The sequence below is a fragment of the Xiphias gladius genome, chromosome 21 (genome assembly GCF_016859285.1).
Source record: "Xiphias gladius isolate SHS-SW01 ecotype Sanya breed wild chromosome 21, ASM1685928v1, whole genome shotgun sequence".
Lineage (NCBI taxonomy): Eukaryota > Metazoa > Chordata > Actinopteri > Istiophoriformes > Xiphiidae > Xiphias > Xiphias gladius.
Genome location: NC_053420.1, coordinates 6037422 through 6056643, shown reverse-complemented (window position 1 = coordinate 6056643; position 19222 = coordinate 6037422). Strand labels below are relative to the sequence as shown.

General features: G+C 38.9%; 1 protein-coding gene across 1 annotated transcript in view; it reads right to left on the bottom strand.

Moving 5' to 3' along the window:
- ccdc71 (coiled-coil domain containing 71) overlaps window positions 1-19222 on the bottom strand; it is a 35758-nt gene that overhangs the window by 16230 nt on the left and 306 nt on the right. The window lies entirely within an intron of this gene.

Sequence of the window (19222 nt, the reverse complement as noted above, 5' to 3'; positions counted from 1 at the left end):
TTCACATTAAAAGCATTTTACTGGTGAAACACACATTTACTTTTTGTTATGAAGTGGAAGTGCAATTTGTTTGTCATTGAGCGTAACATTTATGCTATCGTTCATCAAAAATACGTCTACAAAACGACGGTCATTTTCGGGCAGTGGATCAGTTTGAAATATTGCAGGCTGCAATGGAACAAGAAGGAGCTGCCACAGTGAGCTGTTTGATGAAGAGCTGCAGGCGACAGGCTGCACACCTCCAACTTGTCAGCCAGGTGACCAAGTCCTTTCAATGTGCCCCTGCTGTGTGCAGACCCATGTCCTGTGCAGCACAAAAATCAGATCATGGTTGCTCACAGAATGAAAGAAAAAGGCCAATTATTGCCTGACTTATTTATTCAAATTATGGTATTAAACCACATTTAACGTTACCACTAGTAACTACAGAGCCAAATCAACCAAGACTGAAATCTTCAAGATTGCCAAGTTAATAACAGGCTAATGAAAAGAGAAAAAGGGTAATGCAAATGGATGGTGCTATTATAATGCTAAGATGTTTTTGCCCTGCATCAGCCAAAATTTATCCAGGTTGCACGGTATGTTTGATATACACTTGGGAAAATAACTATATAACTTAAGCATGAAGTGTATTTAAGGTTCCTATGAATACTCAAGGGATTGGAAAAATAGACTTTAATACGGAAAACAGAGTATCTATTTTAGGCTGCAGCCCTGCTTTATGAGACTCATGCCTCAATTGGGTGGTAGCATCATGGACCTTAATAGCTTTTTAAAACCATGTAAATTGTGTACAATATGACTTCACTGTGAAGTGGCTGCTATGAGATGGGCTGAGATACGCGGAATTGACAAAGTTATAATGACTCTGGCTAAAATAAATACAAAGGAGATAACGGAGAACCCCATCTAATGCCTCCTGAGATCGAGAAACATGTTGGACCAGTTTTTAAGAACAGCTGTTAATGTCATTATACAACATTCTGACTGAATTACAAAAGAATGGGCCAAACCAAAGTGTTTGAGCCTAAATAAATAAAAGCGAGGTGCAAGTGAGTCCAATTGTTTAAAAAAAATCCAGAAAAAGGACAAAACCATCTATATTTTTAAAGGAACTATAATCATGAATATCAAGGACTATTCATGATTATGAATATGCCGGCCTTTAAAGAAAGATGACTGGTATTCCCCAATTATCTTAAATACTCATGTTGGTGAATTTACAGTCAGATGAGGGCAGCATTTCTCTTACATGTATTCTAAATACATATTGCAATTACTTTTCATAATTTGTATGAAGACACTTCAGAGAACAGTAATTGTGTATTTTTAAAATAGTCAAAATATGTGCACCATGATTAATCAAAAAAATCACTTCAAAAAATCGCTTCATCAAATCTCCAAGCTCCTCTTTGCTAGATTACATACAAAAATCTGAATATCAAAGTGAAGTTGGTGCACTCGGCTGAAATTTATGAAAAGTTATGAACCAACATGTGATAGGCCATACGCACACATGCATTAATAATTGCACACTGAAAGTGCTGCTATTTGCCCGCCCTTTTGTTAACGAAACTTGGTGTGAATGTACAGGAGATAACGCAGGATGGCTCATCTGACTTTAATCAGGATTGCTCTAAAAACAGCTTGAGTTTTGGGTAATTTCCTGCTAAACTCCAGCCTTTGTGAAGTTATCTGATTTATGGCAGTCATATTTTTGGACCGATCTTGCCCATTTGCAGTAAAATTGTGTAGCTCATTCCGGCAAGGCTGTACGTCAAATTTGGTGTTGATACAGTTGAAATCCAAGAAGTAGATATCACGTTACGCCATTTCACATTATGCAAATTAGCCCTTAAATCCATCATGGTAACCTTTATTGTCCAAGAGGTGTAAAGTACACTGAGTTGTAGATGTGAGCCAAATTTTAAGTCAATAGGACTCTCAGTTTAGGGGGGTTGACCATTCTAATTTTTCACTTTTTTGACTGTTAATTATAATGCCACCATTGGGCCGATTGGGATCATTTTTTTTGTGAAGCATTTATTATCATTATGTCTTTATTTAAACTCAAAAATTAGAGGGCAAAGCCCTCATTTACAATGACATCAAGCACATACAGATTAATAAAAATACAAGATAAAAGAAGAACAATTAAAACAAACATGTAAATACAATTAATAAATAATGTAACAACAAAATCAATTAAAACAGGTACCAAAAGAGGTTAAATAATTTGAGATTATGGATTTAAAATAACCAAGAGTTACCATTTGCACATCATTTCTTGGTATGGTAGCAAGTTTCATGTCTCTCGGTACTTCCAGCTGACAGCAAATTGAGCAAAGGCATAAAAACGCCAGATAATGATGAACAGACCACACCCACTTGCAACAATCAATATGGGACTTCAGAGTTTGGTTAATACTTGCCCCCAGATCAAGTGTACCAAAACGGGTGAAATCGGGTTTTGGAGGTACAGGTTTGTGGTAGTTGTGGTGCCCCGTGTGAGTTGGGCTCAAAATGCTTTGGCAGACCTATTTCCAAGCATGGCCAAAGATATCTGTCAAGAGTTATGGACAGTTTGCTGCTAAGCCCTGCCTTTTGCTAAGATGTTTTGATTGCTGGCGGCCATGTTTTTGGACCAATCTTGCCAATTTATTGTAGAATTGTATAGCTCAGTCCTGCAAGGCTGTATAGCAAATTTGGTGTAGATACGGTCAAAATCCAAAAGTAAATGTCACTTACTGTTTTTCACATTATACAAATGGGCATCTATCGTGGCGGACTTTTATGGTCCAATAGGCATTTTTTAGAGCACACTGGGCTAGACTTGCTGGTCAAATTTCAAATCTACGGGACTTACGGTGTGAGGAGCGGTGGCCTTTCCAAAATTGCGTTTTTGGCCCTTAAATACAGCGCCACCATCTGGTCAGGCCATATGGTGGCTAATGCCAATTAGATCCACGGCATAAGACAAATAATAATAAAATCAGCACAAACTCAAGAGGGTTCTACCCCTTTGGGGTTTGAACCCTAACCAACATTACTGTCTAGGGTATGCAATGGCACATATTTAAAACCTTTGTAAATGAAATTTACAGATACCTTGTATGATAACATTGTGAAACTGAATGCACGATTTGTTGCAGAATGGAAAACTAGCCTAATTATCACAGTAACACCCCAGAAGAAAACAAACAAAGAAAGCAGGATTTGTCAGTGTTCTCATACCTATTTTAGGAGAGCACTCAAACATATAAAAGCAGACACCCACTCAAAACTTTGTTCTGAGTACCAACAGTGGTCAAAAACTCCACAATGTGAAACTGCACTTAAACTAAAAAGACTTCCTTAAGCAAACCCACAGAGTGACAGATACATTTTAATCTTTGTTTAAAACTTCTATAAATGATTTTCTGGCCACTTGGGTGCAGAGTAAATATAAAACTGACATATTATTGCCTTATATAGTTTTTTATTGTGAACTGTTACCAATATGTAAATCAGCAACAAACAGTGTCTGATTTACACATTCAGCAGTTTTAGAGCAACATTATCATTCATTTGGATTTGTGTTTCTGGGCACTTGATGAGTGGAAAGCCAATATCCACTCTTCTTTGATCTCTTATGGTGTCTTCCAACTCTTGAGGGAAATATCTGGCTTTTTAGCTGCTAAATGTTCCACCATGTTCACCAGATATTCTCTAACTGTGTTTGTCTGCTGTTTGGTGCTGAGCACATAGTGTACTGGGGTTTTCAGAGCTTATTCACTGAAAACAGCTGCCTGCTGCAGCTGAAAACAACGCTACGAGAGCGGTGAGTGTGAACCAAAACAGTAAAGTTGTGGTCATACAGCTAAACAATGATTTGAAACCCAATACAAAAGAGGGTTGGATTCATCAATCTCAAGATTAGCAGGGTATTCATCTATAAATATTTCACACTGTATAGTTTTTAAAGCATTTATAAATTAAACATTTCCTGGCATGTTAACATGCTAAATTAAGATAAAGAAAATTGTACCTTCTAAAAATCAGCATGTTGGCATTAGCATTTAGCTAAACCCATTGCTATGCCTACATGCAGCCACACAGAGCTGCTTGCACGGCTCTAAACCCTTATTCTCTCAATAAAAGGTTTGGTTATTTATATTACCTTCATCATGGAAGAGTGTTAAAATATTTTCTGTCATTGTGTCAATTGACCAGAAGCAAAACAGATCATTTACAGATTATAGAAATGAAAAAGCAGCATTTTACTACAACAACAACAAGGCGTTTCTAAATACCAGGGAACTTAAATCAATGACATAATTTTCTACCCTGAATAGGTCACAGTAGTAGTCACCAACCCCGAATAACAACCTACTTCACACAACCAGAGCTGGAAAACTGTCACAACCACTCAACACAGCAATGACAAAATAAAAATTTCAAACAACAATTTGATAGACACACACACACACACACACAAACAAACGTTTTTCAAATGTGCCCACTTAAACTTATTACCACTACTAGGACAATGAATGAAACAGTTTCACTTCTCTTGTAGGGTGGCTTCAGTGAAAATGCAGCTGCTTCCCACAGCTGCAACTGTGTGGCTACAGAGGAGTTAATCAGAGCTAGCTGACAAACACCTATGATCAGTCATTTACCTGGTGGACAGGGAGCGCTACATTTGATACGCAAGAGCAGGCATACTAGGTACAAAGCACATATTATAAAGCCTGATCCAGTCTAAGTTACTGTTGGAAACCAAAATCATCATTATTCAACAAGTTATTATGCAGCACCATATTCTGTACATTTGTGTGCACTGAATACAGTTAGGTCCATAACTATTTGTACAGTGACACAATTTTCATAATTTTGCCTTCGCACACCACCACAATGGATTTGAAATGAGGCCATCGAGATGTGATTTAAGTGTAGACTTTCAAGGGGTTCAAGGGGTTTGACAAAAATATCACATTAACTAATATCACATTAATTACAGCCATTTTTATACATAGTCCCTTATTTCTATAGGCTAAAAAGTAATTGGATGAACCAATATAATTATAAATATAAGTATTATTTTAAATATTTGGATGAAAATCTTTTGCAGCCAATGGCTGCCTGAAGTCTGGAACCCATGCACATCACCAAACACTGAGTTTCCTCCCTTGAGATGCTTTGCCAGGCCTTTACTGCAGCTGCCTTCAATTGCTGCTTGCTTGTGGGTCTTTCTGCCCTCAGTTTTGTCTTCAGTAAGTTAAAAGCATACTCAATTGGGTTGTGGTCAGGTGACTTACTTGGCCATTGAAGAATATTCCATTTCTTTTTTCCTGGAGAAGCTCTTGAGTTGCTTTTGCAGTATGTTTTGGGTCATTATCCATCTATACTGTAAAGCACCATCCTATCAGTTAAGCAGCATTTGGCTGAAACTTAGCAGGTAGTATAGCCCTATACACTTCAGAATTCATCCTACTACTTCTATCAGCAGTCACATCATAAATAAACACCAGCTACCTAGGTCCATTGGCAGTCATACATGCCATAACTCTGCCTACACCATGTTTGACAGATGATGTGGTTGCTTTGGATCATGAGCCGTTCCTTTCCTTCTCCATACTCTTCTCTTCCCATCATTCTGGTACAAGTTAATCTCGGGTTCATCTGTCCAAAGAATCTTGTTCCAGAGCTGGGCAGGCTTTTTTAGAGGTTTTCTGGCAAAGTCTAATCTGGCCTTGCTGCTCGAGTCTTACCAGTGGTTTGCACCTGGTATTTACATTCACGAAGGTGTGTCTTGATTGCAGACTGACAATGATACGTCTGCCTCCTTGAAAGTGTTTTTGACCTGGCTAGTTGTTGTGAAGGGGTTTTTCTTCACGAAGGAATGAATTCTGCGATCATCCACTTTAGTGGTCTTCCAGGCCTTTTGGTGTTGCTGGGATTTCCAGTGCATTCTTTCTTTTTAAGAATGTACCAAATCTTGGATTTGGCCTCTCCTCAAGTTTCTGCCATCTGTCTGATAGTTTTGTTGGTTCATGATGAAAGAGGAGGCCTTCATCTGCACTGAAACCTCTTTGGAATGTATACTGAGAGTTCCCATGAACAACTACCAAATGCAAATTCAACACTTGGAATCAACTCCAGACCTTTTATCTGCTTAATTTGTCATGAAATAACAAGGGAACAGGCCACACCTAGCCATGAAAATGATCAACTGTCAATTGCCCAATTATTTTTGAGCCTCTGAAAAAGGAGGGTATGTGTACAGAAATGGCTGTAATTCCTAAACGGTTAATGGTATATTTAAATAGTTAAATCCCTTGAATTAAAGTTGAAAGTCTATACTTAGATAATTATCTTGACGGCTTTGTTTCAAATCCATGGTGGTGGTGTACAGAGGCTAAATTACAAAAATTGTGTCACTGTGTATGTATGTGCATGTATATTCATTTATGTACACACACACACACAACCCTTTTTTACTGCAGGAATTTAATCAAATGTATCGAATGTCACAGATTCTGTCTTTCCACTGTTCTCCGCCTGCTCTGACGACGAGTTCGTGAAACTAAATTTGGGCAGTGCTCAGGAGGTAATACTAAATCCAAGTACCAGGTACTTTGAGGGGTTGGCAGCAGCGCTATTGATCGTGGCACGTGTGACTTCACATCGCAAAAAAAAAAAAAATAATAATAATAATGAATAAAAAATAAAATAAATGATATAATTAAAAAAAAAAAAATAAAAATAAAAAAAAATCACACAACCACCATTTTTGTACCGCATCTGGTGCACCACCATCAAAATTTATGTTAGGTAATGTTAGCTAACATCATAGCTTCACACACAGGTTAGGCTGCTGCTCAACTCTGAAAACCCTGGAGCTCCCACTTAAAATAATGACCTTAAAATATTGCTTCCATGTACTTGCAAGTATAATTGAGGGATTCTGGGTCTGACCCTAGTCTTTTCTGTCAATTCAGTTTTTGACTGTTATTGGCTAGAATGTACCAAGTCCAAAAAGGAACAGCACTGGGCTGTGAGGCAATAAACCTAGGGGCTACACTTAGTTTTGCCAAAATGGCTTTCCCATACATAATCATTACAAAAAGAACAGCTGCAAACAATAGGCTTTTCTGAGCTTCACAAAGCAGTGAAGCTGCTTGTTGTTGCACTGGTGCATCTAACTTTTTCATTTTAGGTGCACCAGCACATAATTTAGGTACACCCAACATTTTTCACTGTGCCTTTTGGCACCGCAGTAATACATTTTAAGCATTACCTTTTTTTGTCAGTTCCCATACACATTGGTAATTTCTTAACACATTATGTAAATGATAGTAAACAGGAATTAAGTTGCAGTGCTTTGACCACACTCTTTGCAATAAATAAAATGCAGATTGTTGGCCATTATATCATTTCTGAGCCACGGAAATTGGACAAGCCATTCTTTGCCAAAGGCATATATTTTGGCCTTTTTGTATGCCGTAGGCTCTGGCTCAGAGTCAGATGAGGATATCTCCACCAAAGATGTTGGCTCAGGATTCAGTGTTTCCCACAGGTTGAGAATTTATTTGTGCTGATGGCTGGCGCGGCTTGTGACCTATGTGCACGCAGAGACTCAAAGTTACTAATAGCTACAATTTACAGATGTCCCTTAAATGCCAGCTAGGCGGCTCAGCACAGAGAAAAAAAAAAAAAAAATCACACAACCACCATTTTTGTACCGCATCTGGTGCACCACCATCAAAATTTATGTTAGGTAATGTTAGCTAACATCATAGCTTCACACACAGGTTAGGCTGCTGCTCAACTCTGAAAACCCTGGAGCTCCCACTTAAAATAATGACCTTAAAATATTGCTTCCATGTACTTGCAAGTATAATTGAGGGATTCTGGGTCTGACCCTAGTCTTTTCTGTCAATTCAGTTTTTGACTGTTATTGGCTAGAATGTACCAAGTCCAAAAAGGAACAGCACTGGGCTGTGAGGCAATAAACCTAGGGGCTACACTTAGTTTTGCCAAAATGGCTTTCCCATACATAATCATTACAAAAAGAACAGCTGCAAACAATAGGCTTTTCTGAGCTTCACAAAGCAGTGAAGCTGCTTGTTGTTGCACTGGTGCATCTAACTTTTTCATTTTAGGTGCACCAGCACATAATTTAGGTACACCCAACATTTTTCACTGTGCCTTTTGGCACCGCAGTAATACATTTTAAGCATTACCTTTTTTTGTCAGTTCCCATACACATTGGTAATTTCTTAACACATTATGTAAATGATAGTAAACAGGAATTAAGTTGCAGTGCTTTGACCACACTCTTTGCAATAAATAAAATGCAGATTGTTGGCCATTATATCATTTCTGAGCCACGGAAATAGGACAAGCCATTCTTTGCCAAAGGCATATATTTTGGCCTTTTTGTATGCCGTAGGCTCTGGCTCAGAGTCAGATGAGGATATCTCCACCAAAGATGTTGGCTCAGGATTCAGTGTTTCTCACAGGTTGAGATTTTATTTGTGCTGATGGCTGGCGCGGCTTGTGACCTATGTGCACGCAGAGACTCAAAGTTACTAATAGCTACAATTTACAGATGTCCCTTAAATGCCAGCTAGGCGGCTCAGCACAGAAAAGCCTCTAGTGCCAACGCAGTTACTGAAGTTCGCGCAACTCAGACGTGTGTGGCCAAACATTAATTAGTTTTAATAGAGTGAAACAAGGCATTCTAATATAAGATTTAACTAGGTTGGGCAGTTCGTCCAAGTAGAGCCTATGGGAAATGCTGGGATTAGGCATCTTATTGAGGACAGGGATGTAACGGGCACTGCAGTATTTTTTTTTGATGAAAAAAACAATCAATAGTTCTCTTCATTTTTAATTACTGGTATGTTACAGGGCTCAGTTTCACACCTACACGCATGCTTTATTTTATTTTTCCCACCCACATTCCGCGAAGAATATCAGGGTCAGATCCAATCAGCACAAAGTAGGGGCGGGTCTTAGCAGAATACAGTTGGGGAAAAAAATAACACGACTCACAAACACAGAGATAGACGTGCTAAATGCCAGGCGTACTGATGCAACCGATGGAAATGTTTAGTTTTGTAGTTGACTGATTTTTGGTCACATGTGCAACCAAAATGGTTACCATCTGGAGCCCTGCAAATACTCCAATGTGACTCCTAACATTATTAGTCTAATAAAAATGAAACAGTCCTCAAAAGCCACATCAGTAAATAATTTCATACCATTCATGTATGTTGGGAGCAAAAACAAAATAACTTAACTCAGCCAAGAGTCTAAAGACGTGTCTACACAGCACAGCTGTCTCAACAGGTCGCCTAACAGCTTGTGTTTCACTTGTGCTATATGTGCGTAACCACGACATGAAGCTAACTGTTATGCTTCAAGTCTACTTTCTTCCATGTTTCATGTGTAACGACAGTGACTGTGTGTTAAGCTGTAAACGCTACCAAGACACAAGTGACTTACACTCAATACTATGCCTGAACACATTCTGTGTAAACACTGACAGAGGATTGAAGCGGCTACTGCTGCTCTGCTAACGTGATGCTTTTGTTACGCGAAGAATTAGACAGTGTGTACACATTGTCTAATTCTTATGCTCCTGCTATATGGGGGGAAAGAAAAGAAAAAAAGGCATGTTCAAGGAAGCATTGAAAAAACATTTTGTGTGTATTTTGTGGAAAAAAACTGAGACTTTCATTCCATCATTATTTTAAAGTTAGCATGTCAGTGTCACACTCCTGGTGGTGTTTTTAATCAGCAGAAATTCACAATCAAATCTTTAGAATATCAAAATAATACAAAGCTTTTAGCTGAGCACACAGACCCCAGGCTAAACACAGTTTTGCAATTGCTTAAAAAAAAAAAAAAAAAAAAAGGTTGAGAGGCCAACCTTTGTCTTTACCGTTTACTTGAAATGGGTTTAGCTTAATGCATAGCTGAGCACCTACACGCAGTGTGAGTGTGAGGGCAGTGGGTATTGTCACACTGACATGCTCTAAATCAAATCCTGGTACATGAAAGAACACCACCATTGTACCAACAAGATATTTACTTCAGTATATTTATGATCCCATTGATTGTCTATTATCTGTTCCAGATGGCACTGTTGCACCATGTGGGACAAATTTAGCGGCATTATTTGTTTGGATGTGTAACTTTTCTGTATGTCCATAGAAGGTCAGAATCAGGTTTTTTTTATTTTTTAAAACAGTCACTTCTTCCCACAAAGCTTCTCAAACAATTTTGCGACAACAAAAACAACAGAACATTGTTTAACCATGGGTGGGAATCTAAATGCAGTATGCGGCATCACTGTGGTATGACCAGACAGATTAATGACAGCAGCAGCTGTGATGTCATCTCCTGTTTTACCAGGTGTATGAAAGAGATGTTAAAAAAACTAAAAAAACCAAACAAACTCTGTTTGCTCGTCTGATCGCTCAAGCTGCTCTGTGATCATTTAGAAGCACCAGGAGAGACCTGTTCAGAATTTGTATTGTAAAGTAACGGCAGCTGAAGTTAATGGAATATAATAAAATGTCATGGGTCACTTTTGAAGTGAGTCCAGAGGAATTTGGTATATTAAAGCATAAGATTGGTGATATTCTATGTTTTACTTATTGTCAACAAATACAATGAAAAAACACAAACAATGAACTGATCTTACTAACAAGCACCGTCTGTTTAAACAAAGGTTGACAAATTGTATTCCACTTTACCTAGCTCCACTTTTGTCTAAAAAATTATTAAAAAACACATCAGTGAACCATACTGTTACATATAGTGGCACGTTGCTTTTCACTCAATCTTACATACAACAAAAGCACTAGTACCTCCTATTTGAGTAAAATTTGCTGAAAACTACAGAACCCATTTGTTTTAAAAAAAAAACATTACTGAGGCTTTGGGAAAATGAAACTATATTTATGTGAGCCATTTTAAAAGACATTGTATTTTTTCCTGCAATGGATAGTAGATGGTATGTGCCCTAGCCATTTGGCTACTGAGGTGCCCTGTACATGCATTTTTTTATGTTCAGCATGGAAAAGGGATGCTAGGCTAAGTGGTTAACAAGCACATGTTGTACTTATGCTGGTTGTGCACTTCATGTAATGTGACAAAATCTGTATCTATATTTCTAACAATTGGTACAGCAAAATCGAAATGCTGGCACGAAGAATCTACCAGTGTGATGTTTAAAACAGCTCTGCCCCCGATCCCCCCGAACCCATAGGGGGATCTTACAACCAAGCTGAAATTGGGTATACAATGAATTCTCTGGTCTAGGTTGTGGTTTGCATTAACAAATTAAGATTGTTCAACCTCCCAGCAATCAGAACAGCTGGTACAACTGCCCGTATTCTTAGCAGCCAACATGGGAAAATCCATACAATGTACGTTTTCACATCACTAATTCCGTCAGTTTATGTCATACTTACCTCTCTGCTGCTTTCACTTTCTCTTTTTAATTTTAATAGTGTCTTCATTCCCCCACTATTTCCAGTCACTTCTCTGTACTTTGTGATCGCAGTTAAGCTACTGTCAATGAAACTCAACACTTCCTGTAAGTGTTTCAAACAAAAACAAAAAAACAACAAAAGAAAACTACCAGAAAAGGCAGGAAAGAGATTATGCCATTTTAGCCCATGGAAGGAATGTCAAACATCTGCAGGGAGTATTCTTTCTTACTGACAGTAGCATAACTTTACAGTAGAAGAAAGTAGTGAAGGTAGAGAAAGTTGAGAAATTATTTGGATTCCTTCATTTATTGCACACTGTGTTGTAGAATTCATCTGAAATGAATAAAACTGCCATTTTCCCCCATCAGCCTAAACTCAATAACCCATAATGACATAGTGAAAACATATTTAGAGATTTTTTTTTGCAAATTTTGTTAAAAATTTTGTCAAAAACTGTAATCTCACATTTACAAAAGTATTCAGACCCTTTGCTGTGGCACTCTAGATTATGGTCAGGTGCATCCTCTTGCCCTAATTATCCTTGAAATTCGTCTAGAGCTTAACTGAAGTCCACCTGTGGCAAACTTACGTGACTGGACACAGTTTACAAAAGGCACACACCTATGTATATAAAAGGTCCCACAATTCACACTGCATTTCAGTGATGGCATGGCATAGATCAGGGCAGGGGTAAAAAACCCATTTTCTAAACTTCCGAGTCTTCCCAGGAGTACAGCGGCCCTCAATTACTGTGAAATCAGAAGAAGTCTGGAAACACCAGGACTCTTCCTAGGGTTGGCCATCCAGCAAAACTGAGTAACCAGGCAAGAGGGGCCTTGTTCAGGGAGATGACCAAGAACCCAACTGCAACTCTAACAGAGCTTCAGAAGTCCTTTGTAGAGATGGGAGAACCTGCTGGAAGGACAACCATCTCAGTAGCACTCCATCAATCCGTCCTATAGAGTAGAGTGGCCAGACAGAAGCCACTTTGAGTAAAAGGCATATGAAATCCTGCTTGGAGTTTGTCAAAGAGCATGAGAAAAAGATTCTCTGGTCCAATGAGACAAAAATCAAACGTTTTGGCCAGAACTACAAAAACACCATGTCTAGTAAACACCGGGCAATTGTCATCACCTGGCTAATAACATTGCTACAGTGAAGCATGGTGGTGTCAGCATTGTGTCATGGGGTGGTTCAGCAAGGTAGCAGGGACAGGGAGACTGGTCAGAATTTAAGGAAGGATGAATGCAGCCGAAAACCTGCTCCAAAGTGCACAAAACCTGAGACCAGGGCCACGGTTCACCTTTCAGCACGACAATGACCCAAAGCATACAGCCAAGACAATGCTGGAGTGGTTTCAGAACAAGTCTCTGACTGTCCCTGAGTGGCCAGGCTAAAGGCCAGACTTAAACCCCATAGAACATCTGTGGAGAGACCTGAAGATGACAGACATTTCCCATCCAATCTGATGGAGTTTGAGAGGATCTGCCAGGAAGAATGGAATAAACTGCCCAAATCCAGGTGTGCGAAGCTTGTAGAGACTTACCATCATTTCTTTAAATGGCAATATTATCCATTTACAATTAAATCTGCAATAAAAGTTTGCAAAAGGTAAAGGGGTCTGAATACTTTCTGAAGCTTCTATATAGATCAGTTTCAATGTATGTCAGTCAATAAGTAACATTTTTGAACTGTAAAATGTCCTGATCAGTATGCATCTTTGTCACAATTCTTTAATGATTAAATCTATAGGATCCATGTCCATATGGTTTGTTATGTGGTTGTTTAACAATACATTACTATTGGCCAACATATTGTAATTTTTTTTTTTTTTTTTTTTTAAATCAACCTAAAAAATCCAATGTATGTTTTATAATACTTATAAAACATGGGAAATTAGGAATAAACGCTGTCTCTAATATAAGCATATTTCAAATAAAGGCAATTATTTGAAAAATTTGTAATTACATTTTAATAAACTAGGTTATGATAACAACAAGGTGCGACTCTCTCTTAACAACATTTTGTTAAGTTCATATTAATCATCTTGAAAGTGACCAAACTGGCAATTTGCTTTGCTTGAATACTCACACTACAAGACCGACAAAGATAATGTCGAACACACTTACTAACAATCTGGACACTTCTGTTGAAATCAGACACTCAGAAAAGCAGCTAAATGAGGGCAGCCTCACCCTCAAACTGCACTGTCACAGCAAACCTGCCGACATTTAAATCTCCCGAAATCACAAAGCTCATTGTCCAAATTAACTGTCCTATCATCCAGTGAGAATCGTTCTGAAAGTTTTTGTTTACTTTATTTGTTAAACACAGCTTAATTGTCTAAGAATAAATGTTGGATCATTTACACTGAGCACAGTGATTGTTTGTCTGCCTCCTTCAACATGAAATGTAGTGATTATTAGATGGTAATATAGGATCCTTACATTTTTACATTTAGGACTGCAACTACCACATTTTTGGCATTGTTCCTTAAAAAAAATGAATTACTGTATTGACAGTGGCATGAAAAAGTTTGGGCACTCCTGGTCAAACTTTCCGTTACTGTGAGAAGAATGTAGCAGGCATAAAGTTAAATGGTGAAACATTCTTTTCAACCTTTTAAGCAAGATTAGTGTATTATTTTTGTTTTGTACAATTTTAGAGTGAAAAAAAGGAAAGAAGGACCCTACAAAAGTTTGGGCACTCCAAGATACTTGAGCACTCAGGCAACTTTTACCAAGGACTCAGACCATAACTAGCTTGTTAGGGCTATGGTTTGTTCACAATCATAGTTAGGAAAGGCCAAGTGATGCAAAACCCAAACCTTGTCCCAGCACGCAGCAGTCATGAGTTCCTCTAAGTATCTGCCTGAAGATTAAAATAATTCATGCCCACAAAGCAGGAGAAGGCTAAAAGAAGATAGAAAAGAGTTTTCAGGTAGCTGTTAACTCTATTCGTATGCAATTAAGAAATGGCAGTTAACAGGAATGGTTGAGGTCAAGTTGTGGTCTGGTTGACCAAGAAAACTTTCAGAGAGAACTGCTCGTAGGATTGCTAGAAAGGCCAATCAAAACCCTGATTTTATGCAAAAGACCTTCGGGAAGATTTAGCAGATGCTGGAGTGGTAGTGCACTATTGTACTGTGCAGCGACACCTGCATAAATATGACCTTCATCAGAGTCATAAGAAGAAAAACTTTCCTGCATCCTTACCACAAAATTCGGTGCAGAAGTTTGCAAAGGAACATATGCACAAGCTTGATGCGTTTTGGAAACAAGTCCTGTGAGCTGATTAAGTCAAAACACTACTTTTTGACCGCAAAGATAAGGTATGTTTGGTGGGAAAAAAAAGGGTGCAGAATGTTATGAAAAGAACACCTCTTTAACTATTATGCACGGGGGTGTATTGATCATGCTTCGCAACTGTGTTGTAATCAGCAGCACAGGGAACATGTAACTTGTAGAGGGAATGGATTCAATTAAATACCAGCAAATTCTGGGAGCAAACATCACACCGTCTGTAAAAAAGACAAAGATGAGAAGAGGATGGCTTTTACAAAAGGATAATGATCCTAATTAAATCCTTATAATTTTTCACAGATTTTTTAAGGGTCAAGTTGGCAGAACTACTGGATTTTTCTCTGGAAAATGGAAAATAACTTCTGTTGAAATTAACACTATAAACTGGGACCAGGATCAATCGATAGTGTAAATATTTACTGTACATGTAATCTTCTATGTCGAAAAAGTGAATTTAAGTTACTTTTTAGACAACTGATCATATATCAAAGTTGCTGCAGGTCAATCTCCTGGCAACCCGACTAATCTGAAAGAATTCAGGACCCTCCCTATCTTAACTAAAATCTAAATTTGTATTGAATTTGAGAATTTGTTCATCATGACTTCAATGCTGAAGCTCATCTACTGCCATGAGGAGATCTCTGCCTACTTAACAGGGGATCTGGAAAGTGGTGAATAGTCAGTTTTACAAGCCAGAGATGTTCGCAGCTCTTTAATTGCGGAGCCTTTGGTTCTGGTCAACATCATCAACCACTCACATAAATTGTTCTGGTTTAAGGGACAATGAAAACACTGGAAGTTAAATCCAGACTCTGTATTCTGCTCCATTATGATTACAGACAAGGCCTTTGTCTGAAATTACTCCCTTGTTCACTCTTTCAAAACTCCTTATTAGTGCTGGCCCAAAATGAATGGCCAAATATCTTCTACTCCTATTTTTGCGAGTTTACACTGGTACGTACTGCCTCCAAGAAACAGCCATGTGCCCATACTCTTAAGTCCAACACTGACAAGAGCTCTCGAGCACTGTGTGGTAGGTAGTGACTGACTGACATGTTTTCCCCATGGCGCTTACCATAGCTGTGCGAGCTCGCTGCTGACAGCGTTCAGTGCTACTGTCATGATCCATCATATGGTATATACAAGTTGGTAGAGTTTTGTTTTACTGTAAAAATACACACGTAGCATCAGCACAATTATCGCGGTAATTTAAGTAAAAACATTTGTTTATTTGATAAGTTATCTGCTTTTTGTAGCCTGCTGTTTCATAATTTAGAGGGATAATAAGGCATATTGTTGTACTTCAACTCAATACTGGCATATCATGTTAGTGTGTCCTACAGCCTTGAGGTCTGAAAGGTGTGCTAAAACCGATACAGGAAAACTCGAGATACTTGACACATTTAGAGGTTCACTCCCAGTAAATACCAATGGGGAAAAATAGCCCTCAAACATCCCGATGCTACACCCTGTTCACTCAACTGTAAACAGCAAATTCAGGTTTTGGAGAACTACTAATCATCACCCTTTTGGATCATCACTGACACCTGTTGGGCTACTATTGTATACACTAATTCTGGCATCTGTAAAATGAAAAGCATTGCATTTGGGATTGTCAGCAGGGGTTGGTGGAGTGTAAACTTCCTCAATTGTGATAAAAATCAAGGCGGAGCCGCTAAGTTTAGCCACTGTTGTGTTAAACTGATGTAGAATCATTCAGGAACAGCTCCCACACAGTGGATGTTCCAGTCTTGAACAGGGATTATTTACAATGCCCGTAACTAGACAAAATACTGTAGTTAGTTAATGATGTACTAACTTTTGGTCTTGGAGTGAACACAAGGTTACTACTAAAGCTTACTACCTACAGTGGTAGGTAGTAAGCTAGCCAGGCATACTGATATTAGTGGCTTACATTAGAGTAGATCAACTCGTGTCCTTACTCCAAAGCTTGATGGCAGGCTGTGCCTAGTTACATTACTAAGTTGTGATTGGACGGTAGCTCTTCAGGTGAGGGGTTTTAGCAAACAGTCAGTTTGTGCCGGCAAAATACAAATTTTACTTTAACACATGCACTACAACCCTGAACTCATCTAGACATTACCCAGAGGAGCGGTGTGTGAGAATACAAATGTCTGAATCAGTTGGACTGGACATTAAATGGACTTTACCCTTCCAGCTCCCTAAAACAAAGTACGTGTAATGTCCGACTGAGCAGGTCACTGTCCGAAGACAGTTAGCGAGTGGACGTGTTGATAACATTTCTATTATGAAACTGACCTGACACCAGAAATATACATACATCCAAGGGTTAAGGATGAGTCTTTCACACAAAGATGCCAATGAAAATGTCTAACTGAAGAGACGACAAGTTTCGGGAACTTCATTAAGGGCCATCGAATTCAAGGAACGGCAACAGACTCGGTTGTTTATGATACGAACAAAACACTCCGATTTCCACAGGGCAGCCCTTTCCTGAACCAGGTAGGTGAGAATGCATCTGAAAAACCCGGAGTTCATCTGAGAAAACGGCTGACGAGGGAGTTAAATAAACAGGCCAAATGTTTATAAGATCCCCACTTGATTCGTCTAACTCGGACAAAATCAAGGGGCCTCCCATTAGCTTCAGCTACAGTGTAATCCTGTCAGACAGTATGGACAGGGGGAATGATCAGACACCAGTAACTCTTTCAATGTACATATGGGCATGTAAGTATTGAATAGCTGCTTGATTGTAGGGTGGTTCCAGGCCTCTGATTTTCTGCCCACATATCCAGTTTTCTTGCTTTGTTGTGCCCAATGACAATCAACCAATCAGAGCTTTATAGGGAAAAATCCTGCACCTCCCTAGATAGCTCGATAGCTACCCAGCTACATCAATGAGAAACGGACAGAAAAAGTGGAACAAAATAGTGACAAGTATGGATAAGGTAGACACAGCTGTACAGGATGTTCTAACTCACCTTACAGCCCAAATAACTAAAAGTGACACATTTCTTTGCTGAGTTACTAGGAACAGAGAAACTTAAAATAGTGTCACTACATTTAAAAAATATATTTTCAACACTAAAACACATGCTCCCCAATAAAGGCTGAGCTTCAACCTGCAACCTACAACCTTTTGTAACTTACAAGTGCCCCCGGTTTAGATTTGCCAATAAAACTCATTTGTATTTCTTAACATTGCTATCGAGTGTCTTTTTGTTGTGAGGACATAATTTCATTCAACAGATTTATTGAAGAGTGGTACCCCAACCTGGCTAGCTTGCTAACTGACAGTTAACCACAATAGCTTCCTCCATTTTTGATTCTCTGGCTCTTCGTTCCATCAAAGGTCAGTGCTGTAATGATGGTTTGCTATACAGAGCTCAAGTGATCCCGCCTTTAACAGACAATATTTCCTGTAAGTCCCAGATGGTTGCAGGCTAAACGTCACAGCTTGACAGAAAAGGCGAGTCCATGAGCAAGTTGAGGGGTCGCAGCTAGTTTAGACATGTCTCTAATAACAACAGGACGGAGAGGACTGGACACTGTAGAAGAGAGCGCTAGTGTCTTTGCATATTGACGACACTAAGTTACGAAGATGCAAGCACCCATGCTGTCACGCTGGTAGTTTTGTCATCGTAACAGTAGTTATTTATGGGCAAAGTAATCATTTAACTTTGTTAAAATCACGAAGGTTGCAGTTTCTCATAGCAACTGCAGTTTTTTCAGAAACACAGACAAAGTAGATCTAAATGAGAGATTGCACTGAGCTGTAGAAACTCGTGGAACAGAGGCTAGCCCGGATGTGATGTCATGACTTTGGCTCTCCATCAGCAAATAGCACAAATTTTTCCTGTCAAAGTTCACCAAGGTTGAAATCGCCTCAAAAAGCCTTGCTCGGATTTCCCACGCGGGAATCCGATTATTCCAGATTCCACTGAAATGAAGTGATTTCACCATTTCACCATGTTGGTGCTGCCTGGGCCTCAATAGTTCCTCTTCATGCAACCTTCAACAACAACACTGCAAGATTAAAAACCAAAACAAAACTAGCAAAACAGGCTAACTGATATGTTTACTAGAAAATAACAAAGAAACCAACAATGGTGTCACCTCATTAAAAAAACGTTTATGCATTTTCTGAAATGCTAAAACAAAAATAGACTAGCCAATGAGGGTTGAGCTACTAAACGTGCACATACCTAATTCGTTCTGTGGCTCTCGAGCGCCCCCTTTACGAACGCGCCAAGAAGACTCAGTTTAATTTAAAGAACATTGCTACTCAGCACTATTATACTGTAGCCAAATACACATTCATGTGGTCGCCAAGTAGAAGCTCATATACAACTTTCAGTGGTTTGGTGAAAGACGTCGCCATTTTTCGCACGGACTTGTGAACAGCCAGCGACAAGCTTTGCTCGCCAAACACTCTCCCAGCAATCT